This window comes from Macrotis lagotis, chromosome X (genome assembly GCF_037893015.1).
Source record: "Macrotis lagotis isolate mMagLag1 chromosome X, bilby.v1.9.chrom.fasta, whole genome shotgun sequence".
NCBI classification, from domain to species: domain Eukaryota; kingdom Metazoa; phylum Chordata; class Mammalia; order Peramelemorphia; family Peramelidae; genus Macrotis; species Macrotis lagotis.
The window spans coordinates 147077004-147101466 of NC_133666.1; positions in this window are offsets into that span (position 1 = coordinate 147077004).

Here is a 24463-nt window from a genome sequence, read left to right on the forward strand (position 1 = left end):
AATGAAGAACATCAATAAAAACAAACTAGATGCTTTTGATTACATTAAATTAAAAAGCTTTTGCACAGACAGAAACCACTGTAACCAAGATCAAAAGAAATGCAGTTAACTGGGACAACTAATGTTTCTGACAAAAGACTCATTTCTAAAATATAGAGAACTGAGTGAAACTGAAAAATAAGCCATTCCCCAATTGAAAAATGGTCAAAGGATTTGCTAAGGCAATTTACAGATGAGAAGATCAAAGCAATCCATAGTCTTATGAAAAACTGCTCTAAATCATTACTTATTACAGAAATGCAAACTAAGGATTCTCTGAGGTACCACCTCACACCTCTCAGACTTGCCAGTATGACCAGAAAGGATAATGATCATTGTTGGAAGGGTTGTGGGGAATCTGGGACACTATTACATTGTTGGTGTAGCTGTAAATTCATCCAACCTTTCTGGAGAGAAATTTAGAACTACTTCATACCCTTTGATAGAACAATACCACTACTGGGTCTGTACCCTGAAGAGATGATGAAAATGGGTAAAAACATCACTTGTACAAAAATATTCATAGCAGCCCTGTTTGTGGTGGCAAAGAATTGGAAATCAAGTAAATGTCCTTCAATTGGGGAATGGCTTAACAAACTGTGGTATATGTATGTCATGTAACACTATTGTTCTATGAAACCAGGAGGGGTGGGAATTCAGGGAAATCTGGAGAGATTTGTATGAACTGATGCTGAGTGAGAAGAGCAGAACCAGAAAAACACTATACAACTTAACATCAACACGGGGGCAATGGACTCGCTCATTCCATGAGTGCAACAATCAGGGTCAATTTTGGGCTGTCTGCAATGGAGAATACTAACTGTATCCAGAGAAAGAATTGTGGAGTTTGAACAAAGACCAAGGACTGTTATATTTAATTTAGGAAAAAACCTTGATATCTTATTGTCTGATCTTGCTATCTCTTATACTTTATGTTTCTTCCTTAAGGATATGATTTCTCTCTCATCACATTCAATTTGGATCAATGTATACCATGGAAACAATGTAAAAGACTGACAAATTGACAAAAGTAAGATCAGGGGAAAAATTGTAAAACTCAAAATAAATAAAATCTTGAAAAAAAGGAAAATGAAATGCAAAAGATAACTAAAGAAATAAAACTCCAAAATTAGAATTGGACAAATAGCTTCTATGAGATACCAAGATACCATCAAACAAATCAAAAGACTGAAAATATTGAAGACAATGTAAAATAGCTTAAAGAAGAACAAATAACCAGGAAAATATAGCCAAGAGAAATAATCTACAAATGATTGATCTATACGAAAACCTAGATCAAAATAGTTATTGGAAAATGTCTTGCAGGAAATTATCATGAAAAGCTGTCCTAATAAACTAATTCAAGACAAAATAGTCACAGAACACCTCCATAAAGAGACCCCAGAATAAAAACTCTAAAGGCTATCCATCATAGCCAAATTCCGGAATTCTCAATTAAATTGCTTGCAGCCAAAATGAAGCAAATACAAATATTAAATTAACTACAATTGTATTAAATACAAAGGAAGCACAGTCAGAATTACACAGTACTTATCAGCTTTAACATTAAAAGATTAGAGACCTGTAAAATGATATTTTAGAGGGCAAGGGACCTTGAATTATAACCAGGAATTAATTACTTTGAAAAATTTACCATTCTGTCAGGTGAAAATGTGAACTTTCATTGAAATAGAGGAGTTACAAAATTTCCTGATTGAAACAACTGGAGTTGAACAGAAAATTTGATCTTCAAATACAAAACTGAAGAGGTGCATTAAAAAGATAAATGGAAAGGGGGGAAAAGAAATGCTAGTCAAGAACATTTAACTGTATACATCTTTACAAGAGCAGATAACACTTGTAACTCAAAGGAATTGTATTTCTTTTAGGACAGTTAAAAGATTGAATATTGTTGAAGAAATTGTATTTAGAGGTTACGGGTATGTTTAGTACTTGTTCTTGTCCTTCATTATCAAAAAAGAACAAAATGGCATTACTATATTTGAGACAAATTACATTTTGACAGGGACTGATCATACCAATAAGTGCTTGAAATGTTCTACCACAAGTCAGGAACAAATGAACCTGTGAACACCTGATTGTTTACTCTAAACTTATGTATCACATACTGCCTTTGAACTGTTTTAATTCTGCCTTGTTCATAGAGCACAGCACTCCCTCTGATGAGGGCATTATATGCTGTGTAGTACTGTGCCAGTGTCTCCCATGATGTACAATCAGGTTTTTTTTGACAAGACAATGGAGTTAAGTTACTTGCCCAAGGTCACACAGTCAGGTAATTATTAAGTGTCTGACCTCATATTTGAACTCAGGTCTTCTTGACTCTAGGACCAGTGCTCTATCCACTTTGCTGACTAGCTGCCCCTCCTTCTAAAGTTCTTTTTTTTTAGGTTTTTGCAAGGCAAATGGGGTTAAGTGGCTTGGCCAGAGCCACACAGCTAGGTAATTATTAAGTGTCTGAGACTGGATTTGAACCCAGGTACTGCTGACTCCAGGGCCAGTGTTTTATCCACTGTGCCACCTAGTTGCCCCCTTCTTCTAAAGTTCTTAAGAGAGACCTTCAGTACTCAAGAGAGACCTAAGTACGGGGACAGTACTTAGAATACTTAGATGCTCTCTATATAACTAAATCACAAAGTGACCTTAATTTACCAGGTACTTTAGTTAAGGAGTGTTGCAGGATGACAGGGAAATAGGGTAGGAGCATATTTAGGATTGGTCAAAAATAGATTAGGATATGATCTTGCCTTAATTTATACTTTAGTTAACAAGGGTTATAGTACTATGATTGAAGTGCTAAAGTGACAGACGGAGAGAGTGTATCATATACTTTGGTTTGGGAGAGCTGTAGGATTATAGTTGAGTACTATAGAGACAGAAGAAAGAGTCTATTTAGAGGGACTAGATATGAAAACATCATGAAGTGATTTTGTTTTGCTTGATGCTTTGGCTATAATTGCAGAGAGTGTGGTCAAGGGGAGAGGGAGTAGGGGAAGAGAGGGATATATAAATGGTTCGTGAAGTGATTGGACTTTTCATGATGCTTGGGCTCATGAGGATTATGTATACATGGAGGAGATCAATGAATTGGTCATGCAACTAAAAAAGCTAGAAAAAAGAGCAAATTAAAATCTCCAATTAAAACCCAAATTGGAAATTCTAAAAATCAAGGGAGAGATTAATGAAATTGAAATCAAGAAAGCCATTTATTTAATAAGTAAAAGTAGGAGTTGGCTTTATGAAAAAAATACAATGAAATTGATAAACCCTTGGTTATTCTTATTAAAAAAAGAAATAATATCAAATGAACTGTATCAAAAATGAAAAGCGTGAACTCACCAAAAATGGGGAGGAAATTAAAGGGATAATTTGGATCTAATTTGCCCAACTATATGCCAACAATTTGACAACCTGAGGAAAATGGATGAATATTTATAAAAATATAAGCAGGTAAGATTAACAGATTAATAATTCCATTTCAGAAAAAAGGAAATTGAAGAAGCCATCAATGAACTCACTAAGAAAAAGTCTCCAAGTCCAAACATTTAAGGAACAATTAATTCCAATTCAATATAAACTGTTTCAAAAAATAAAAGGAAGAGTTCTACCAAATTCCTTTTATGATACCAATATCATGTTGATAACTAAACCAGTAAGAGTCAAAATGGACAAAGAAAATTATAAACCAATCTCCCCAATGAACATTGATACAAAAATCTTTTCTTTTATTTCCAATTATAGGTTATGAAACCTTTTTTCAGCATTCATCCATGTACATATTTATAAGATGTACATTTTCTACCACCCTCCCTTCTCATTTTCCTTCCCTGAGTGGGGAACAGTCTAGTAAAAGTTGTACATATACATTTGTGTTCAATATGGTTACATACTAGTCATTTTGTGGATGGGGAGTTAGGACTAAGGAAAGAAAAACACAAGAGAATTTTTTTTAAAAAACAGTGAACATAGTATCTATTTAGATACTGTGTTTTGTTTGTTTGTTTGTTTGTTTTCCTCTGGATGAGGATGGTGTTGTCCATAGCAGGATCTCCTAGATGTCTGAATTGTATCCATCATAGTTGGTTAAGTGACAATGTTGTTGTAATGTGTACAATTTTTTGGTTCTGTTCCCTTCACTTATCACTTTTTTTGTAATTCTTTCCACGCTTCTCTAAAGTCTGACCATTCATGGCTTCTCATAGAGCAATCATATTCCATAACATTAATATATCACAATATACCATGATCAAGTGGGATTTAAACCAGGGAAGCAGGAATGGTTCAATATTAGGAAAACACTCAACATAATTAAACATATCAATACCATAACTAACAGAAAATCATATGATTATCTCAATAGATGCTAAAAAAGCCTTTGATAAAATGCAGCATCCATTCCAATTAAAAATAATAGAGAGTATAGGAATAAATGGAGTTTTCCTTAAAATAATAAATAGTATCTGTTAAAGCCATCAACAAACCTTATATGTGTTAAGAATAAACTAGGAGTATTTTCAGTAAGACCAGAGGTGAAGCAGATGCCCATGGGAAAGGAGAAAAGGAAGCATTTAAACTCAACCAAATTTTAAACTAAAAGGGAAAAGAAAGGATGTGAAGGTAGCAAACTTGTTAACTTTGAGGTCCCTTCTAATTTTGAAAATCTATTATTTTATGATTCTAACTTTGAGACTTCTGAGAACCATTGGTAAAATGAGCAAGTAGGACTAGATGATTTCAAGTCCCATTTCAGTTTTATGATTTTGTGAATCTTGGTACCTAGGGTCACTTGTGGAAATGGACTATAAAAAAGTGAAAGTTACACCTGGCAGTTAGCCAGTTTTCCATTATTCCCATTTCCACTATTCCATTATTCCTCATCATTTAAAAAATATCTGGTGCCATTCTGATGTGCAACTCATTCAGTCAAATAAGGCACATGCTTTTTTGGTCTAGCTTAGATGGCAAATTGAAAAGGACCCCTCATACTTTGGCTCCAGCTTCTCTTCCCTAACTTTTTACGTTATTACCTAGCACATATTCTCTTCCCAACTTTTCTATTTTTGCTCAAGATACATTTATTTCTATTGTTCTTGATTTTGAGTTGTCTATTCTGTATGTTCTACTGGAGGTATCTAACAGTAAATGGTAATGAGGAACTGACAATGAATAATTGAACATAATGGAGTTTATAAGATTTCCAAGAAAGGATGCAGAGAGAAAATTAGAGAGGAAAAGAAAAGAGAATAAAAGAAGAAAGAATAGAAAAATATTAGAGTGATTCTGGAAGAAATCTATGAAGTACATCTCTGCATAAAGGTTGCTATTGTTTTTCCTCCATTCTCAAAGAAAACCATGACAAGAGGATGTTATGCCATGGTATGCAAGTCCCTTGGATTTAAGTGAGGGGATGTTGTATACAGTCACCAGCCTCACTTTCTTCTTTGGAGTCATCTGGGTCCAGTGGTCAGATGTGAATCAGGATGACCAGAGAAGGCCCTGGATGCAGTGGGAGACCTTGGTCTTTTAAAGCTAGATCTTTCCCAGACCACATTTTTAATGAGGTATTTTGACTTCTGTCACTAAAGTTAGGCAAGAGAGAGATGAGGGAAAGAGGCCAAGAATGAACTTCCAAAAAAATTAACTTGGGAGGGTAAGACTCTCAGGGTTTCTGACCTTAGCAGAAACAATTGCTATTTATATACACTCTGAACCAATCTGGGCTCAATGACCAAGTGCTCTTAGTCTGAAATCAACTGTTGGCCTATCAAGAAGAGCAAGAAAGGAAGGAAAGAAAGAAAGAAAGAAAGAAAGAAAGAAAGAAAGAAAGAAAGAAAGAAAGAAAGAAAGAAAGGAAGGAAGGAAGGAAGGAAGGAAGGAAGAAAGAAAGAAAGAAAGAAAGAAAGAAAGAAAGAAAGAAAGAAAGAAAGAAAGAAAGAAAGAAAGAAAGAAAGAAACAAGATAACAAGGAAACAAAGAAACAAAGTCTACTGCCAAACAGTCAACATAAAGTTCATTGCATAGGTATCTGACTATTCAGGAAAAGGGTTAAAAGTTATAATAGACAATTAAGAGGATAATGTATAGGAGATGGAAAATATGTTTATTTGCTGCACAGAGGTCAAGAAGAATGGGAAATGAGAAAGGATCATCATATTTGACAGTCTAGAAATCATTTGGTAACATAAGGAAGAGTAATTTCAATGGAATGTTTTGGTCAGAAGTCAGTTTTTACAAGGGCTTGAGAATTAGGTGAAAGATTAGTAATATTAGTCAAATTAGGGACTTAGGCTGTGAAGAGGAGGAGAAAATTGGACAGCAACTTAAGGGGAGAGATGACCTAATCAAATCAAAATATATACACTATACAAAAATATTTATAACATTTCTTTATGGGGTCAAAGAATTGGAAATTGAGGGGAGGCCCATGATTTGGTGAGTGGCTGAATGAGTTGTGGTATATGAATATAATGAAATACTATTATGCTATTAGAAATGATGAACAGGAGGCTTTCAGAAAAACCTGTGAAGATTTATATTAACTAATACAAAGTGAAATGAGAAAAACTAGGAGACAGAATAGCAACAATATTGTATAATGATCAAATGTGGATGACTTACCCATTCTTATCCATATAGTCATTTAAAGAATTTAGGATGGAAAAATGCTATCTCCAGAGAAAGATTTTATGGTGTTTGAATGCAGATTGAAGCTTATTTTTTTAAAGCTTTACTTATTATTCCTGTACTTTTTGGTCTTTGTTTTCTTTTATAACATGGCTAATGTGGAAATGTTTTGCACAACTGTACATGTATAATTTATATTAAATTTCTTGCCTTCTCAAGGAAGGAATAAGGGAGGGAGAGAATTTGAAATTCAAAATTTAAAAAAAAGGAAGAAAAAAATTTGTTTATATATTACTGAGAAAAAATAAGAATAAACAACACATGTACAAGGAGAAAAAAACAAAACAATTGTAATTCCCCAGATGGAAGCAAAGATTTACTTTTATAGTTTCCATATTAATAATAGGATTCACCAAGTCAATAGCAGGATTAAAAAACAGAGAAGAGTAAATTAAAGAGGAAGGGAAGGAAGATGAAGGAAGGGTAAATTATAAAGAGGAAAGGACAGAAGGAGAGGATAGGGAAGGAAGGAGAGGATCCTAGCTAGAAAGAACTCTGAATAATGATCAGCCAACGTATGTCTTAACAAAGTATAAAATATTCTATACCCATAGTTTACCACATCCTTAGTGAAATGAGGAAGTTGCTATTCCACATCTTTATTCCTGGGTCAAAATTGGTTGGTATAATTACATAATCTTCAGCTTGATACTGTTCTTTTCCAAATTCTATTATTCTAATAATCAAGAAGGAGGAGGATAGTTATAGCATATGACAATAATTAAATGATATTAAAATAAATGAATAAAGTGATTCTTTTAATAAAGGCCTAAATTTACTCAAAAGGGAAAGAGTTACCTAGGCAAACTCTAAGGAGCCTTCCAGCTCTGAATCAATGGTCCTATGATTTGGGGACAGAGAAAAAGGACATTGGCTCAAGTCTCATTTGACACTAATCTCTCCACATGATTCTTTTGCCTTTGTGCAATTTTCTGTTCTGTCACATATGGTATGAACACCCCATGTTAGTGATATCCGCCTTCATCAGAACTCATCATAGAGTGAGCCTCACAGTATCTTTTTGAAAAGTTAATTCTTTAATTGACCCCACAAGCATCATAGGCTTTTAAAAATCCTTTCATCTTTGCATAAATCTTTTCCCCCAGTCAGAATGTTTTATTTTTCTCTTCCGGCTTCATTTTTTTTAAAAGGAGTATTCAGACAGCCAGTTCTCACACTTTCAAATTGTGAAATCTGAAACATGACAGGCAAACCCTACTCACCTCAGGGGGCAAAAATAGCCAGGAAAAGAGAAAGGAATTCTTATTTTCCAAAGTGTTAGTGAAAGCTCTGTAGTTTTTCACAGACAGATGTTCATATGTTGGTGTTTTTCAGTCATTTTAATATTGTTTCAATTATTGCTGCTGGGAGTTTTTCCTCTTTTTCACTTTAGAATTCACTAGGCCTTAAACATAATAGGCATTCAATAAATATTTATTAAATGTTTAAAGCCCTTCTTAATAATCTCTCATCAACAAGAATATAACAGAATTTTAAATTTAAGAAACTGATGGATTAGGTTGAAAATTTCCACTAATATGGTACCTCCCAAACTTGGATGGGGGAGGTATAGAGGAAAATATGTAATTGGAGTCAGTCATTCAATCAATATGTATTTATTAAGTACCTACTATGAGATAGGTGTTAACTTAGGTACAAAGAATATAGATAAAAAAATGAAACAATTCTTATTATCAAAGACCTTCTGCAAAACACCAAAATGAACCTTGACTCTGGAATCAGAAGATTCAGGTTCAAGTCCTATTCCTGATATTTAATACCTGTATCAAGACCTTAGCCTCCCTAGGTTTGAGCTTCCTCATCTGTAAAATCAAGGGGACCAAATGGCAACTGATGTTCCCTTCTATCTCTGTTTTTATAAACCTGTGAATTCTATATGTGGAAAACAACATATACATATTTATATAAATGCGAAGTAAATATAAAGTAACTGGGTAAAATTAGAGGCTGTGTTTGTAGTATGGAAGATTAGGTAAGTCCTGGTTCAGAACCTGGCTCCTGTATCTTTTGACCTATATTATGAGAGAAAAATAATTTTATTGTTTTGGGCCTCAGTTTCTTCATCTGTCAAGTGAAGTTAATTTTTACATAATTTTCCTCATCGGGTTGTTGTAAGGAAATTGCTTTGCAAGTCTTAGAATTTTGTATAAATGTATACTACTAGTTTAACATGCCTTGGGGTGGGGGTGGGAGTCAAAATACCTCTCTTATTATCTTCTAACTCTTTTCTAGGCCTACATGTCATTATTTTGATGATTTGGAACTAATGATTTCAAGTGAGGATAATTGTTATCAGACAAAAAAGTAAATAGTAGATTGTAAATAGAATTATTAGCCTAAATACAAACTCATTTTATTATATCTAGGGTTGATTCCCCACAATGTCCCCTTCCTACAAATGAGTTTTGCATGAGAAGCCAGTGGAAAAATTTAATTCACAGAAGAGAAATTCATTTTTTAGCAGTCATTAGTGGTACAAAGCTAATCTAGGCACATTGTGCCTTAAACATAGTAGACATTCAATAAACATTTATTAAATGTTTAAAGTCCTTCATAATGTGTATTCTTTCTAAATTCCCATTCTTTCTCAGTCTCAATCCATCCCCCTCTCTCTTTATACTCTAGAATCCAGTGACACTGACCCCCCTATTCTTCCTCCCACACTCTACTTAATCTCCTACCCCCATACCTGTTCACTGGCAGGCCCTCATGCCTGAAATTCTCTTCCTTCTCAACTCTGATTTCTGGTTTTCCTAATATCTCATCTAAAGTTGCATCTTCTGTAAGAAGTCTTCCCCAGTCCTTCATAATCAGAGATTATCTCTAATTAATCCTGATTATTATTTGTTTGTACATAACTGTATACATGTTTTCTCCCTCAAGAAAAGGGACTGGTTTTTCTCCCCCTTTTTCTGTATTCCACAGTGTGTGGAAAACAAAGTTTGGAATATAAAACTTAGAAAGTTTCACAAATGCTTCTTGACTCAATTAGTTGAATTGAAATATGTGAGGGAGATTTATATTTAATAGCACAGAAACCCATTTTTTAATTTTATAAATGGAAGATGTTATGTTATATCCTTTACGGCTTAGGTTAGTGAACTAGAATCTCAATTTACTTAAATGGGAACTTTAATGATGAAAGTCTTAAGGGACTGGTTAGTTTTGCTCTATTACTTTTTTAAAAATCTCTTGCTTTCTTGCAAAGGATGGTTCACTGGATAGTGGGGTGGAGGAAAGGGATACAATAGGAGATGAAGACTGTGAAAACAAAAGCTATAATAAATATAAAAATGTTTAAAACAATGAAAATATGGGAGCAATTTGAAACAATTTAAAGAACACTATATTAAATAGAATTGAATTTGAATACCAAATCTATCACTACAAAACAAAATGACTAAGTCATTTTGGCTATTATAAAAAATAAAATCAAAGGACATTTAAAGAAGTATACTAGGCATTCAGAGAAGACTGATAAATAGAAGTATGTATAGAATAATTTCATACACACAATCACACAGATACGTATGAATCAATGAATGAATACATGTATTTGTATCTAAAGCTACCACATCAAGGGTTGGGGATGATGGAAGAAGAAAAAATTTTACCTGGCAACTTTGTTGTATATTTGGATTGGAATAGCAACCAATATATGGTAGATTTGTAGTTTCATATGTCATTTTTATTAATTTTGGGTTTTTTTTTGTTATAAGTGATTTGCCCAAGGTCATATAGCTAGGTAATTATAAGATGTCTGAGGCCAGATTTGAATTTGGGTCCTTCTGACTCCAGGGATGGTGTTTTATCTTATCCGCTTTGCCACCTAGCTGCTCTATCATTTTTATTATATTGTGTTTTAAAATATAATAAATATTTATTAAATGCTTACCACTTAACAAGCACCATGCTGATTTAAAAAAAAAATTAAAATATGTGCTTGACAAACTTGGCATCGTGCTAAGCACTGGTAATGTAGATTAGATAGAAGATAACTCTTGTCCTCAAAGAATTTACTATCTAATGAGGGAAAACAAAAGGCAAAGAAAGTTGAAAGAATTTCAACTAAGATTATATGGCTTAAATGGCTGAAGGTTTTGGTTTCCTTTTTGGTTTTCTTTTCTGTTATAAATGTAAAAAAGACTATTTTAGAGCTTGGTATTATTATTATTATTTTAGAGATGCTTATTAATGACATCTTTCCACCCCCACCCCCAAACAAAGTATTTTCTAAAGCTCAATCTAGACAGTTTAGGAGGAATTGATGATGGGTAGAATCTAAAAGAAAATGAAAATCCTCCCTCCCCTATTCATTGTGACACCAATGGCAAAACAATTTAAATTAAATATCTTATCCTAATTATTTAGTGCTCTATTAGACTGTATATATATATATATATATATATATATATATATATATATATATATATATCTTGCTTGTTCTCATTTTCATTGCTCTTTGAAGTCATCTCCTTTACCACAGAAGAACTGAATCAACTATGAACTTTTATAAAATGGACACTAGAATTGTATGACATGACTTTTGTTGGTCATAGTCAGGGTCTGTGATTACAACTGTTTAGGCAATGTCCAGTGTAGAAGTCCCTTTATCAATGCAAATCAGTGCTCTGTCTGTAAATGATAGCCTTTGAGAGTTGTTTGAGACATGGAATATTTGAGGACAAGACTTCTATCTATTATATATTCTAGCTCTTTTACTATGAATAACAGACTTTACCAATTATGACCAGAAGATGCTGCTGCTTCAAACACTAAATCCTGGAAGACACATTCAAGGTCATCTCATCTGATCCCCTCATTTAATACATAAGAAAATGAAAGTCCAGAAAGTAAATAATTTTTTACATGATCACACAAGTAGTCAAAGAAAAAGAGGGGTTTGAACCTAGTTCTTCACATTCCAGTTATGATGTTCTTTCCATTGCAACATTTGTAAAGTACTTCAGTGAATTTTAAGGAAAAAGGTAATTATAAAATCATTATAGAATAATAATAATAATAAAATATAATAAATCAAAGAAAAATTAATGCTGACATTATAAATGAGGAAAAGGCTTGCTGGACATATTATAGCATACTCAATGAACAGGTCAAAAACCTAAAGAAGTCATTTTAGAAGAAGTAGATACCACTTTACTAAATAAACTAATATGACTTAATAATAATCAAAAGGCTGATAAACCAGGCATATGCTCTTAGATTTTTTATTAACTAAAATTGAAAATTATTTACCATTGGAAGAAGTCTATGAAATGACCAAGATTCAAGATGGGATTCAAAAAAGTGACAAATACATAAACTCAGTCAATAATTTTTGGACAAGGAAATGGTGAATGACAACTTTGAATTTATTTTTGGAAAAATAAAAGTTTATGGTGGTAATTTATGACAAGACTATTGCCACTGGAAACCACAGACAGTTTATCCTTAAGGAGTCTGGACTTAGTGATTATTGTAGATTATACTAGCAAACAGTGAGACTGGGCCATACATTGCAGTGCACTGTAAATGTTTAATTTCTACTGAATACTCAGTGAGGCATGACCTGGCAGTAAGAATTAGGAATCAGAAACTCTCTGATTTTTATAGGTGGTAAATGAAAAATTCCCATACCACAAATACAGTCCCCAAAATATCCTGGTGTTCTTGGTCAATAAACTACTAGAACCCTTATCTTATTATAGATCAAATTATTGCCCACAGTCATTTGAAAATAATTATCTTATTTCTCTCAGGAAGAAAGGAGAAGATAAAGAGGAAGGGGAAAAAACATGTTTAGCCTTTCCTGACCCAGTTAATCGCTTGATAATATTTATTGAGTGATAACTCTGCATGGAACATACTGTACCAAGTGTGGCAGAGAGTTATAAAACAAGATACAATATCTGTCCTGAAAGGCATCGTAATAGTTTGGTAGCCAGTCGAGGAAGAGAAGGGAGAACCAAAACTCTCAAGAAATAATCAGTAGCCTAACACACACACACACACACACACACACACACACACACACACACATGCATGCATGCACACACATGCACTCATTCATTCAAGAAAGCATCTCAAATTTGTTTGTTAGGTTATTGACTGGGAGTTTTGACCCATTATAGCTATATGTACAATTACACATATTTATGCATATACATAAGTGTCATATATGTATATGTTTACATATGTCTGTGTTTTTGTTTATGCATATATATGGATGTGTTTATAATTGTCAGGCTAGCAACCACAACAACAGTAACTCCAACTCCAACAACAACAGCTGTATTTTCATAGTCAAGCACTGTGCTAAGTTCTTCACAATTAATACCTCATTTGATCCCCAAAACAACTCTGGGCAGTAGATACTGTTATGGTCTCTAACATATATTGATCTTAGCTTCTCTTAAGACATTTTTCTATTGAGAGAATGACAGGAGTTAGAGTTAAGAAGATAAGTACGGTACTGAACTCTCATCAATGCTACACCAGTTACAGGAAAACAGCCATTATTTCTAGAGATCTACTGATTTGTACACAGAAATCATCCTTGATGACTTATGACTTGAGCAAAAATGCCACTCCAAAGCTATTGTGAAATAGGTTTTTTATAATAGTATTTTATCTTTATAATTACATGTTAATACATTTTTATATTCATTTTTTTAAAGTTTTTGGTTTTTGCACAGGTCACACAGGTAAATGTTAGGTATCTGAGGCTGGATTTCAACTCAGGTCCTCCTGACTCTAAGGCTGGTGCTCTATGAATTGCATCTCCCAGTTGTCCCTTGATATTCATTTTTGTAATTTTGAGTTCCAAATTTCTCTCCTTCTCTTTCTTTCCTGTTCCCTTCCCAAGGCAGTAAGCAATCTGATATAGACTATACATACACAATCATAAAAATCATATTTCCACAATAGTCAGATTGTGAAAGAAAAATCAGAACAAAAGGAAAAAAAATGAGAATGAAAAAAACAACAAAAAATTAAAACAGTATTCTTCTATCTGCATTCAGACTCCATAGTTCTTCTGGATGTGGATGCCATTTTCCATCCCAAGACTTTTGGAATTGTCTTAGATCATACTGCTCAGAAAAGCTTAATCTATTGTAGCTGATGACTGCACAATGTTGCTATTACTGAGTATAATGTCCCCCTTGCTCTGCTCACTTTACTGAGCATCAATTCATGCAAGTTTTTCTAGGTTTTTCAGAATCTACTTTTTCATTATTTCTTAGAGGACAATAGGATTCCTTTACTTCATATACTTATTCACACACACACACACACACACAACTTATTCAGTCACCCCCCCCACCGCCAATTTTTAATTCACTGCTACCAGAAAAACAGCTAGTATAAATATTTTTGTACATGTTGCTCCTTTTCCTTTTTTAATGACCACTTTGAATTGTTTTACTGGCCCAATGATGTTTATGAAAAAGTCTGATACATCTTCTCTTCAAAGCATGCTTTGAAATTAGACTGTTGATTTAGTGAAAATAATAAGTAGGCAATCTTTTTATTTGAATTATGAACATCTTGCCCCTTTTAGGAAATAAGGCAGCGTCCAGTTCCTTTGGGAGGCACAATTGTATCCAACTAGGGACAGAAAACAGTATCAGAGGTATTGCAAGAAAAGTATTTTTAGTGAAAGCATGCTATTCAAGGAGGTTCTAACTTTGGCAAGAACAAATTGATCTCTTAACTTTTCTCCATGCATAACCATCTCACCTCCCTCCTTTGAGTCTTTATATTGGTGGTCCACAATGTCTAGAATGCACATTCTTTTCCATTTCTCACACACTTCTCACTTCTTATTATGGGTCGCTTTGAATTCCTAGTTTTCTTTGAAATATAGCTCAGGACCCAGCTCTTATGAAAGTTAAAGCTTTTATTTATACTACGCCCCCCCCCCCCCATTTTGAGCATTTTCCTTCCTCAAATGACTTTTTATATATTTTGTATTTATAATCTATATAATAACAATAATAGCATTTATATAGCACATAGTATATTCTAGGCACTATGATTGTTATTTAGTTATTTTTCTCACAACAATTGCATGAGGTAGATGTGGTTATTATCTCCATTATACATTTGAGGAAATTGAGGAAAATAAAGGCTACATAACTTTCAATTTTCACACAGTATTTGAGGTTAATTTGAAAGTAAGTCTTCCTGAATCCAGGTCTAGTTCTCTAACTACCGAAACACCTGACTGCCTGAATGATTTGTTCCCCTCAATAGACTGTAAGGTCCTGGAGAGTAGTCTTTTTAATCTTGCCTTTGTGCCTCTAGCAATTATCCCAGAGAAGACATTTAATAATATCTGTTTCATTGTTTTATAACTCTGTCCACAATCACTGCAACATACACGTGTGCTTTTTCTAAATTCCTTTTGTTATTTTATCAGTTTTATATGGGGGTATATACCTCCCCTTCCACACTTCCTGAGTCTTCCCTTATAACAAAGTTTTGAAGATAAGGGGGGAGGGGAACTGACTTAAAAAAGCACCAACCATCACATTGAGTTTACCTGAGAGTATATACAATATTCTACACTCATCTTTTCCATTTCATCAATGAAGGGAGAATAGAAGTATTTTCTCAACTCTTCTCTATATCCAGACTTATTGACTTCCCATTTTGATAGATTTTTAAAACTGATACAGATTTCTACATGGAAATTTTTTGCAAACATTTAGATTCTGAGTTTTAATTCTTAGAAGAAACAATATACAATTGGAACCTTTGACTAAAGAGAGAATTTGGAGTACTGGGAACCATGACATTATTTCTCTTTAGTCAGAGAGTTGAATGTATATCAAAACTTCTTTGAGACTTGGGACAATAATATTTAAACCAATCATAGTATATTGGATTTAGAGTTAGGAGGAAACTCAGAGGTCAGTAAGTCTAACCCCTTCTCTAAGATTCAGACTTAGAGAAGCTGTCACTTGTCCAGGGTTGCATAGTTAATAAATATTTTGGGCATAATTATATCCAATCTTCCTGACTCCAAGATCAATGCATCATTCATTATGGCATTCTGCCCATACCAGAAATGCTTGATGGTGCAAGATTCCATTGATAAAACAGTTGGGATCTTTGAAGATTAGAACAAAATTTTCCTGATTGTTATTATTAACAAGTATGAGAAAGTATTCCTTAATTATATTCTCCTATTTAGGGATGAGAGGGATAGCCTCAATAGAATACAGTCTTTGCACAGCATGAAAATTTTAAAAGCGTATCTCCATTTTAACAACCTTCACTAGTTTAGAGGTTATAAATAAAATGTGCTTATCCCATTCCACTGAGGCTCATGTCTTAATTCTGTCAGTCTAATAGTAGAATTCAAGATGCTGATTTAAACTTCTTTGTCTCTTGGTGATGAGAAAAGATGTGCATTCTGAATGACATCCCAACTGGGTCTTACTGAATTAGAAATGAGTATTATTTAAACAAAAATGTCTTATTAAGATGTCAGATGTAGAAAGACAAAAATAAGACAAATTGATAGATAGACCTCTTTTCTTGGGAATTGATAAGGCATTTTAGGATAGATCTATCTTTCATCTAGAGAGATTTTCATAGTGTTTTTATCTTTATGTGTTTGTGTGGATTTTTTTCCATTAATAAGGATCCTTGCTGAGCATTCAAACCAAATTTTCTGTTCTGAAACTCATTAGATCAGGGTGAATAAATCAATAACTTTATCTTTTCCATATTTCCAATTGTCAATGACAGGGGTAGTTGATGGAAGTAACTGAAGATGGTGTTTTTGACCTTCCTTTGAGGACTGATGTATGCGTTTCTCTCTGTGCATATCTCTGGAGGTGTTGATTAGAGAGGAAAAAAGAACATTTTATTTAAATCCTATCTGCCAGTCTTGAAAAAACATACTAGTTGCAGAAATGAAACTATATTATATGTAGGAATGAGTAGAAGAAACTGTCATCTCTCAAGTTAGCATATTCCTGTGTGCTAAGAAGTTATATGTATATTCTATCTTAAGGCTCAAATAAAATAAAAAAAGTGTTTAGCAGAATGTTAGAACTGAAAGATACTTTTAGAGCTCATAGGCCAACCTCTTTATTTTATCTGGAAAGACACTGAGATTCTGAGAACTTTAGTGACTTATAGATTCATAGGCTTTCAAGTGAGAAGAGACTTCAGAGAACATCTGGTTCAATCTCCTTTTTTTATAGGGAGAACTTTAGAAATTAGTGTTTCCAAAGGATCATAAATTTAGACATTACAGATGTCTAGTTCAATCCCCATCTAGTTCATATTATTAAATAGATGAAGAAATTGAGACCTGATAATTTTGAGTGAAGTACCCAAGGTCACACACCAGGAAATTATTGCAAAGCCAAAGTTCAGTTACCAATCTTGGCTCCTGTTTTTTGATCTTTCCACTGGATCTATTATAAGAAAATAGATCTAGACATGGAATGTATTTCAAAACTCAATTAGTCCCATTCTCCATTTTACAGAGGAGGGAATTGAAGTTGAGGAAAGTAAAATGACTTGTTCAGCCTTGTGTAGGTAGTAAGGGGAATTTAACCCAGGTCCTTTAATTCTAGATCTGAGACTGCTTTGTGACCTCATGAAACTATGAACTCATATCCAATCTTATCCTGAGTTCCATGCCTATGAGACACCTCTAACTGAATATTTCATAATTAACACAAATTTTATCATGTTTAAATGGAACTTGTTTGTTTCAGTTGTTTCAGCCATTTCCAACTCTGTGACTCCATTTGGGTTTTCCTTGGCAAAGATACTGGAATATCTGCCATTGCCCTCTCCAGCTTTTTAGAGATGAGGAAACTGAAACAAAAGGTGACTTGCCTAGGATTACAGAGAGATAAGTGTCAGAAGCTAGATCTGAACTTGGGAAGCTGAATCTTCCTGACTCCAGGCCCAGATCATTGTCCACTGTGATACCTAGTTCCTCCTATAACCTGTGATATTTTTCCTTTTAACAACCATTCTTCTTGACTTTGTTATTTCTGCTAAAAGTTCCACTATTTTTCCAGGCACATTCAGGTTCAAAACCTGGGAGTCATGCTTGATTCTTTATTCTTCTTTACTCCCTACCTGATCCTTTCCCAATCCAAGCAGCTGTCAAATCTTGTCAGTTTTACCTGGAAAACATTTCTTCTAATTCTTCTTTTCTCTCCATTTCATAATGCTACCACCCTCATTATCTTTCACCTAGACTAATGTGACCTTATAATTCATATCTCAGCTCATTGATGTCTCCCCTCTCCAACCTATCCTTCACATAGCTGACAAACAAAAATTTGACCATATAGTTTCCTAGCTCAAGGAACATAAACGGCCTCGTATTATTTTGAGTGCAAAATAAAACTTTTTAAGCCTTTTATAATTTGACTCTAGACACCTTTGCAAACATTTTTCACATTACCTCCTTTTATGAACTTTGAGTTCTGTTGAAATCAGTCTTCTTATTTTTACACAGATTTTGCTTTGTCTGTCTCCCAACTCTGGAATTCACTCTGCTTTCATATAATTTTAAAATTTTCACTTCCTTCAGATATCTTCTCCTATAGGAACTCTTTCCTAGTCAGCTATTTGTTTTTTTATTATTTTTCTCCCTCAAGATATATTGTAATTTTAAAATTTGTTTTCATAAGGGATACTACCTTAGGGTTACTAAGTTTGTTTAAAAAATTGTTAACTACATTTCAGTATAATTGCTTTCCTTTGTGATCCTGTGTATTTTATTTTTATCTGTTGAAAACATTATTCCAAGGAGTCCACATGCTTCCCCAGACTACAAAAGGACCCATTCTATATAAAAGGTCAAAAACCTCTGGCTTAGGTGCTGAAAGAAAACTCTTTAGGGAAAGGCTGTTTTAGTCTTTGTAACCTCAGATATGTTAATATGTGTTTAACGAATGTTTGTCTCTTGTCCACTACCTCTGAAATATCTTCTCTTTCCCTTCTACCTTTTCATACCATAATTTCTGATGCCTTTTTTGTGGTTGTATTTGGTAGCCAATGGCATAGCAAGAATTATTTGTCTCCTTCAACAAAATTTCAAATAGCATCCCTTTTTGTTGATTTTTGATACAGTGGAAGTGTGAGAGATTTAGAGCTGGAGATGTAAGTTCAAATGACCAGTATAGCCACCTGTGTGAGTTGGAGCAAGTTTTAAATTCTCTGGACCTCAATTTGCTCAACTGTTAGATGGGAGAATTAGAAGAGATTGACAATTTCTCTTTTGGTCAAACTTCAAAACTAACAATTTCTAGTGCTCTTGAAATTTAAAAGCTATTCAAGTAGACTTGTGCCACTAAGCAGAAAGAAGTGGCATGTTGGAAGGGTCTAATTATGCCTTCAGTTTCAGACTAGATGGTAGAGGAATTAGGAAGATACTATTTTTTCTGGAATATCCTTGCTATTTCTCTCAAATCATGCAATATTTATTGACTTCCTATACTTGGTCCATTTCTGTTATGACCATCTGCTAATTCATGACAGAAGAGTCTTCATTAATTATTGACATAATAATGAAATCAGAGTCATATATGTTTAAATATATATATATATATATATATATATATATATATATATATATATATATATGTACTGTCAACCCTAAAACTGTAAAAACTTTAAAAATATAGGGTTAAGCAAAAATAACATAAAATATAGGTTAGGGATTTTTAATTTTTATCCTCTAAGATCTTACCTCTAAATCTTAAATTGGAGGCCATTAAGGAAATGATCATCCTTTGGACTGGGAAAGGGTTGATTTTTTTATTCAGAAACAGAGAAGAGAGAAAATCATTAATCTCCTTTGTGGCCCAACCATGGAAGTTGTACAATATCTCTGCCCCAAACTTGCTTCTCAAAGACTATCATCCTTGTACAATACTATTGGATCTCTTTTTGTTTCTTTCTGGCAGGTCAAGCCTCCCAATATCCTGATTATTGTCCTCGTGAGTTTGTAATTAAAATAAGGAAAGATACCCTGGAGTCTTAATTTCTTCCTTACTGAATTGTGTAGACTGAGTACTCTCTAAAGAAATAAGTATTTTACCAGAATTATAGTTTTGACATTACATAATGTATATTTATGTGTATACTCTTAAAATAGGAGATATTCTTGCCTAATTTCCTTATTTTACATATGGAAAGATAAGGTTTAATCACTGAAATTTCCCTCTCTTAATAATCTTTATGACTCATTTCCTTACCCAAGATAAGCCTTTGGAGAGGTTAAAATTTGATTTTTGTCACTCTAAAGGCCTAGCTACTCTGAAAACACCAAGGTTAATTATACAGAACAAAGGACAGGTTCATTACAAATGGAAAGAAATTTTTAAAAAAGTAATAGAAATAGATTATTTCATCAATCATTCAATAAATATTTATTAAGTTTTTTTCTAAGGGTCAAGTATGGTACTCTACCAGATATACCCTCACTGTTCTCCCTACCTATTGATCATTCCTTTGTAACAAAATGATAATACTCTTAGTTTTATTTCTTCTATTTACCCACGAAGTGCCTTACAGATGGAAATAGAAGAAAACTGGGTGTATCTCCATCAACTAATTATTTTTTTTTCCTTCTATAAGAGGAAATGACTCTGGTTTGTCTCTCTATTCAATCACTGATAACTTTAGAGATATGAAGAGATATTGAAGAGAAAGGAAGTTTAGCAGCACTAACACATCTTCGATATTGTATGAAATATGCAACATTTGACACATGTATTTCCCCACTTCTTCAAGAAATGGAAGCAGAGGCATTTAGTCTTCTCTTTAAGCATTCATGCTTAAAGAGTTTATATAGGAAATGGATATCATGTACACATTATGTATACATTTCCAATGATTAGCACCACATCCCCAAGCTCATAGCTCACTTAGACAAACATTAATACAGAGAATAAACTACAGGGCCTCAGTGGATAGCATCTATCTCATAGGTACTTTTTTGAGTTTGCCTTGGTCCCCTTCCACAGAAGTTGCTGCTTTCACCAATGCTACACTGAGTACCTCAATTTTCTCTTCATCTATAGTTCATAAAGCTCTTGGCCCAGATATCCAGATGTTACCCCTCTCTTAGGAGCACTATGATATTCAGCAGGCTGATTTCCATACTTCTTATGGCAGAAGCTCTATTCATCTTGGTACATCTTGGAACAGTGGAATGAGTATCATCTCTGGAGTCAAGAGTACCTAGGTTGAAATTCCACCTCTGATGTTTATTCTTTGAATGTCTTTGGGAAAGTAAATTGACCCCTCTGAGCCTCTATTTCCTCAATTAAAGGGCTTAGACTGGAGGACTTCTGAAACCTTCTAGATCTAGATTTGTTTGTTTTCTTTCTAAAAAACAATAGGAAAAGAAGAGGAAATTGCTTTAGTGACTTAATTGGATTTCTTCTTTGTCACATATTACATATAGATAAGAAACTAAGGCCCAGAAAGCTTAGGTGACTTGCCCAATATCACACTGGTCCAGTAGGTCAATAATCATTTAAGTGTACTATGTGCCATACAAAGTCATTCTCCTTATACTCCATTTAGTTTAACTTCTTCCATTTACTCATGAAGTGTAATTCAGATGAAAACAGAATAAATATGGCCACTTCATCAAGGAGTTTAGACTTTTTATACTTCTAGAAAAAGGAATGATTTTTGTTCTTTCTTTGCCTCCCTTCCCTCTACTTTATTTAACCATTGGCATCCTCAGAGAAACTAAAAAAATTAAAAACCAGGAGTTGTCATGATTGAGTATGATTACAGGATGATAGACATAACATTAAAAGGTACCTTATAGATCAATAAGTCCAACTTCCTCATTTTACAGATGAAAAAATTAGTGATTAATCCAGAGCCACTTGGTTAGTCATTGTGTGATGGAAAGTTCTTCTTTACTCTTAGTTCAAAACTCAATTCATCATAATATTCTACCCCTTGGATGGTCTATGTACACAGCCTCCTTAAAACAGAGTTATTGTCCTTGGTTATGAGACTTCAAACTCTTTTGAGGAATCTTATTTACTGCTCACCTGGATCAATTATGATTCAATTATCTTAGATAAATCTTCAACTGACTATGATATCATATCAAATATATGTAAACTTGTTGGCTTGGGAATGCTCATCATTGTTGCAGATTTCAACCCATTTGTAAATTAGAGTTTTTGAAATGCTTAGAGAGGTTTCATGACTAATCTGCAATCACATAGGATTTTCTTTTTTTAGAAATATTTTATTTACTTTGAATTTTACCATTTCCCCCCATTCTTGCTTCCCTCCCCATCCCCCACAGAAGGCATTCTGTTAGTCTTTACATTGTTTCCATGGTATCCATTGATGTTAGTTGAATGTGATGAGAGAGAAATCATATCCTTAAGGAAGAAAAATAAAGTATGAGATAGCAAAATTACATAATAACATTTTTTTTCTAATTTAAAGGTAATAGTCTTTGATCTTTGTTCAAACTCCATAATTCTTTCTCTGGATACAGATGACATTCTCCACTGCAGATAGCCCCAAATTATCCCTGGTTGTTGAACTGATGGAATGAACAAGTCCATCAAGGTTGATCATCACCCCCGCACATAGTATTTTCAAATGCAGAAAGTATCTGATGCAGAATTTGAAGATAGATTTTACTGATTATAAGTTCTTTACTCTATTCTTTCTGCTTCTAAGTGTAAAGTTCTTAGGTTGGATTTGAAATTAAGACCTCCTGACTTCACGGTCATCTTCACTGCTCCACTTAGCTGTCTTGTACATTGTAATTTCAATAGAAACACTGGAAACACAAACCCTAATTTTGTTTTGTATAGTCACATAATTTACAGTGTACTGTACAGTCATACTCTTTCCAGACTATATGTTCTTTTTCACTTAGACACATATGCAAAGTGTTTCCTGTCAATGTTGAGTATTTTGAGAGAAGAGTTTCCTGAAGAGTATCAGGGATCTGGGAGGTTTGTCATTTAAAATGTTGGAAAACCATGGAAAGGTGATCCTTTCCCCAGGCTTTGTGCCCCAAATGATTTCAATATATTCTACCTCTTAGACCTAGAATTTTGCTCTCAGTGCTTGGACAGTAGAGACACCTTTAAAGTTAAAATGAATCCTGCACTCAAGAGGCTGTTGTTTGCATGGTCCCAATATTAGCTTCTAGCCAGTCTTTGACTTGAATTAGTGCAGTCCAGGAGGCATCTTGATATCAGTTTCTTTGAAAAAAATATGTCTAAACTTCAGAAATTAAACAATTATATCTTTTTTTGCTTTTTTCCTTCCAAACTTTACATGTGATCAAGAGCCTTTTCCTTAGGTATTGAATTTTCTGACAAAGAGAATACTTAACATAAAATCAGCATTTCTCTTGCTTTATACTGTTAGCAAGTTTCTAACATTACTGGGCAATTAAAACAATTTATATCAATAGGGTGGAACACAGTGTTCCATATTTAAAACTCTATCTGTAGAAAAAAAGTTATTGAAGGCATGGAAATTGAACTTCTATTTTCTTTTTTAGGTTTTTGCAAGGCAAATGGGGTTAAGTGGCTTTCCCAAGGCCACACAGCTAGGTAATTAAGTGTCTGAGGCTGGATTTGAACTCAGGTACTCCTGACTCCAGGGCTGGTGTTCTATCCACTGTGCCACCTAGCTGCCCCAAACTTCTATTTTCTTTTTTTTAAGGTTTTTGCAAGGCAAATAGGGTTAAGTGGCTTGCCCAAGGCCACACAGCTAGGTAATTATTAAGTATCTGAGGCTGGATTTGAACCCAGGTACTCCTGACTCCAAGGCCGGTGCTTTATCCACTACGCCACCTAGCCGCCCCACAAACTTCTATTTTCAAGACACTACTTTGAAACTAAATTATGATAATGCAATGATTTAGCACTTTGAATGGAAAAAAGGTTATGCACTAATTTTCTTTTTATTCTTCTCAAATGTTTTCCACAACAAATTCAAAACTTGTTTAGTTTAGGTCTCTGATGAAAAATTTGTTGGAAAAACTACATAAAAATTGTAGAAATTGAATTCAAGGGGTGGCTAGGTGGTGTAGTGGATAAAGCACCGGCCCTGGAGTCAGGAGTACCTGGGTTAGGGGTGGCTAGGTGGCATAGTAGATGGAGCGCCGGCCTTGGAGTCAGGAGTGCCTGGGTTCAGGTCCAGTCTCAGACACTTAGTGATTGCCCGGCTATGTGGCCTTGGGCAAGCCACTTAACCCCATTTGCCTTGCAAAAACCTAAAAAAAAAATGAATTCAAGTTAGAGCCAGACTTTTCTTTAAAGATCTTCTTATCTGGTTCTCTCAATTTGCAGAAGAAAATTGAGGGACAAAAGAATTTAATGAGGTTTACAGGGCTAAATGCTAGTAACCAATCTGGAACTAGAACATAGGTTTCCTGAATCTCTTGAATTCTTTTCACTCTAACAATATATCTTCTGTACTTATTTCTAACTCCCTGAGCATCCAGAGTATCCAAAGATCATAGATTTTGATCTAGAAAGGGTCTTGGATGATTGATTGACAGATTTAAGTTCCATTTGGTCTAAGGTTTTTCTGGTTGTATGCATTTTTTAAAAAATATCTTTGGCAAAAGTTTCCTTTTCAGGTTGTCATAATGTTTCAGCATCCAGATATGAGGCAACATATACATTGGAAGAAATATGAG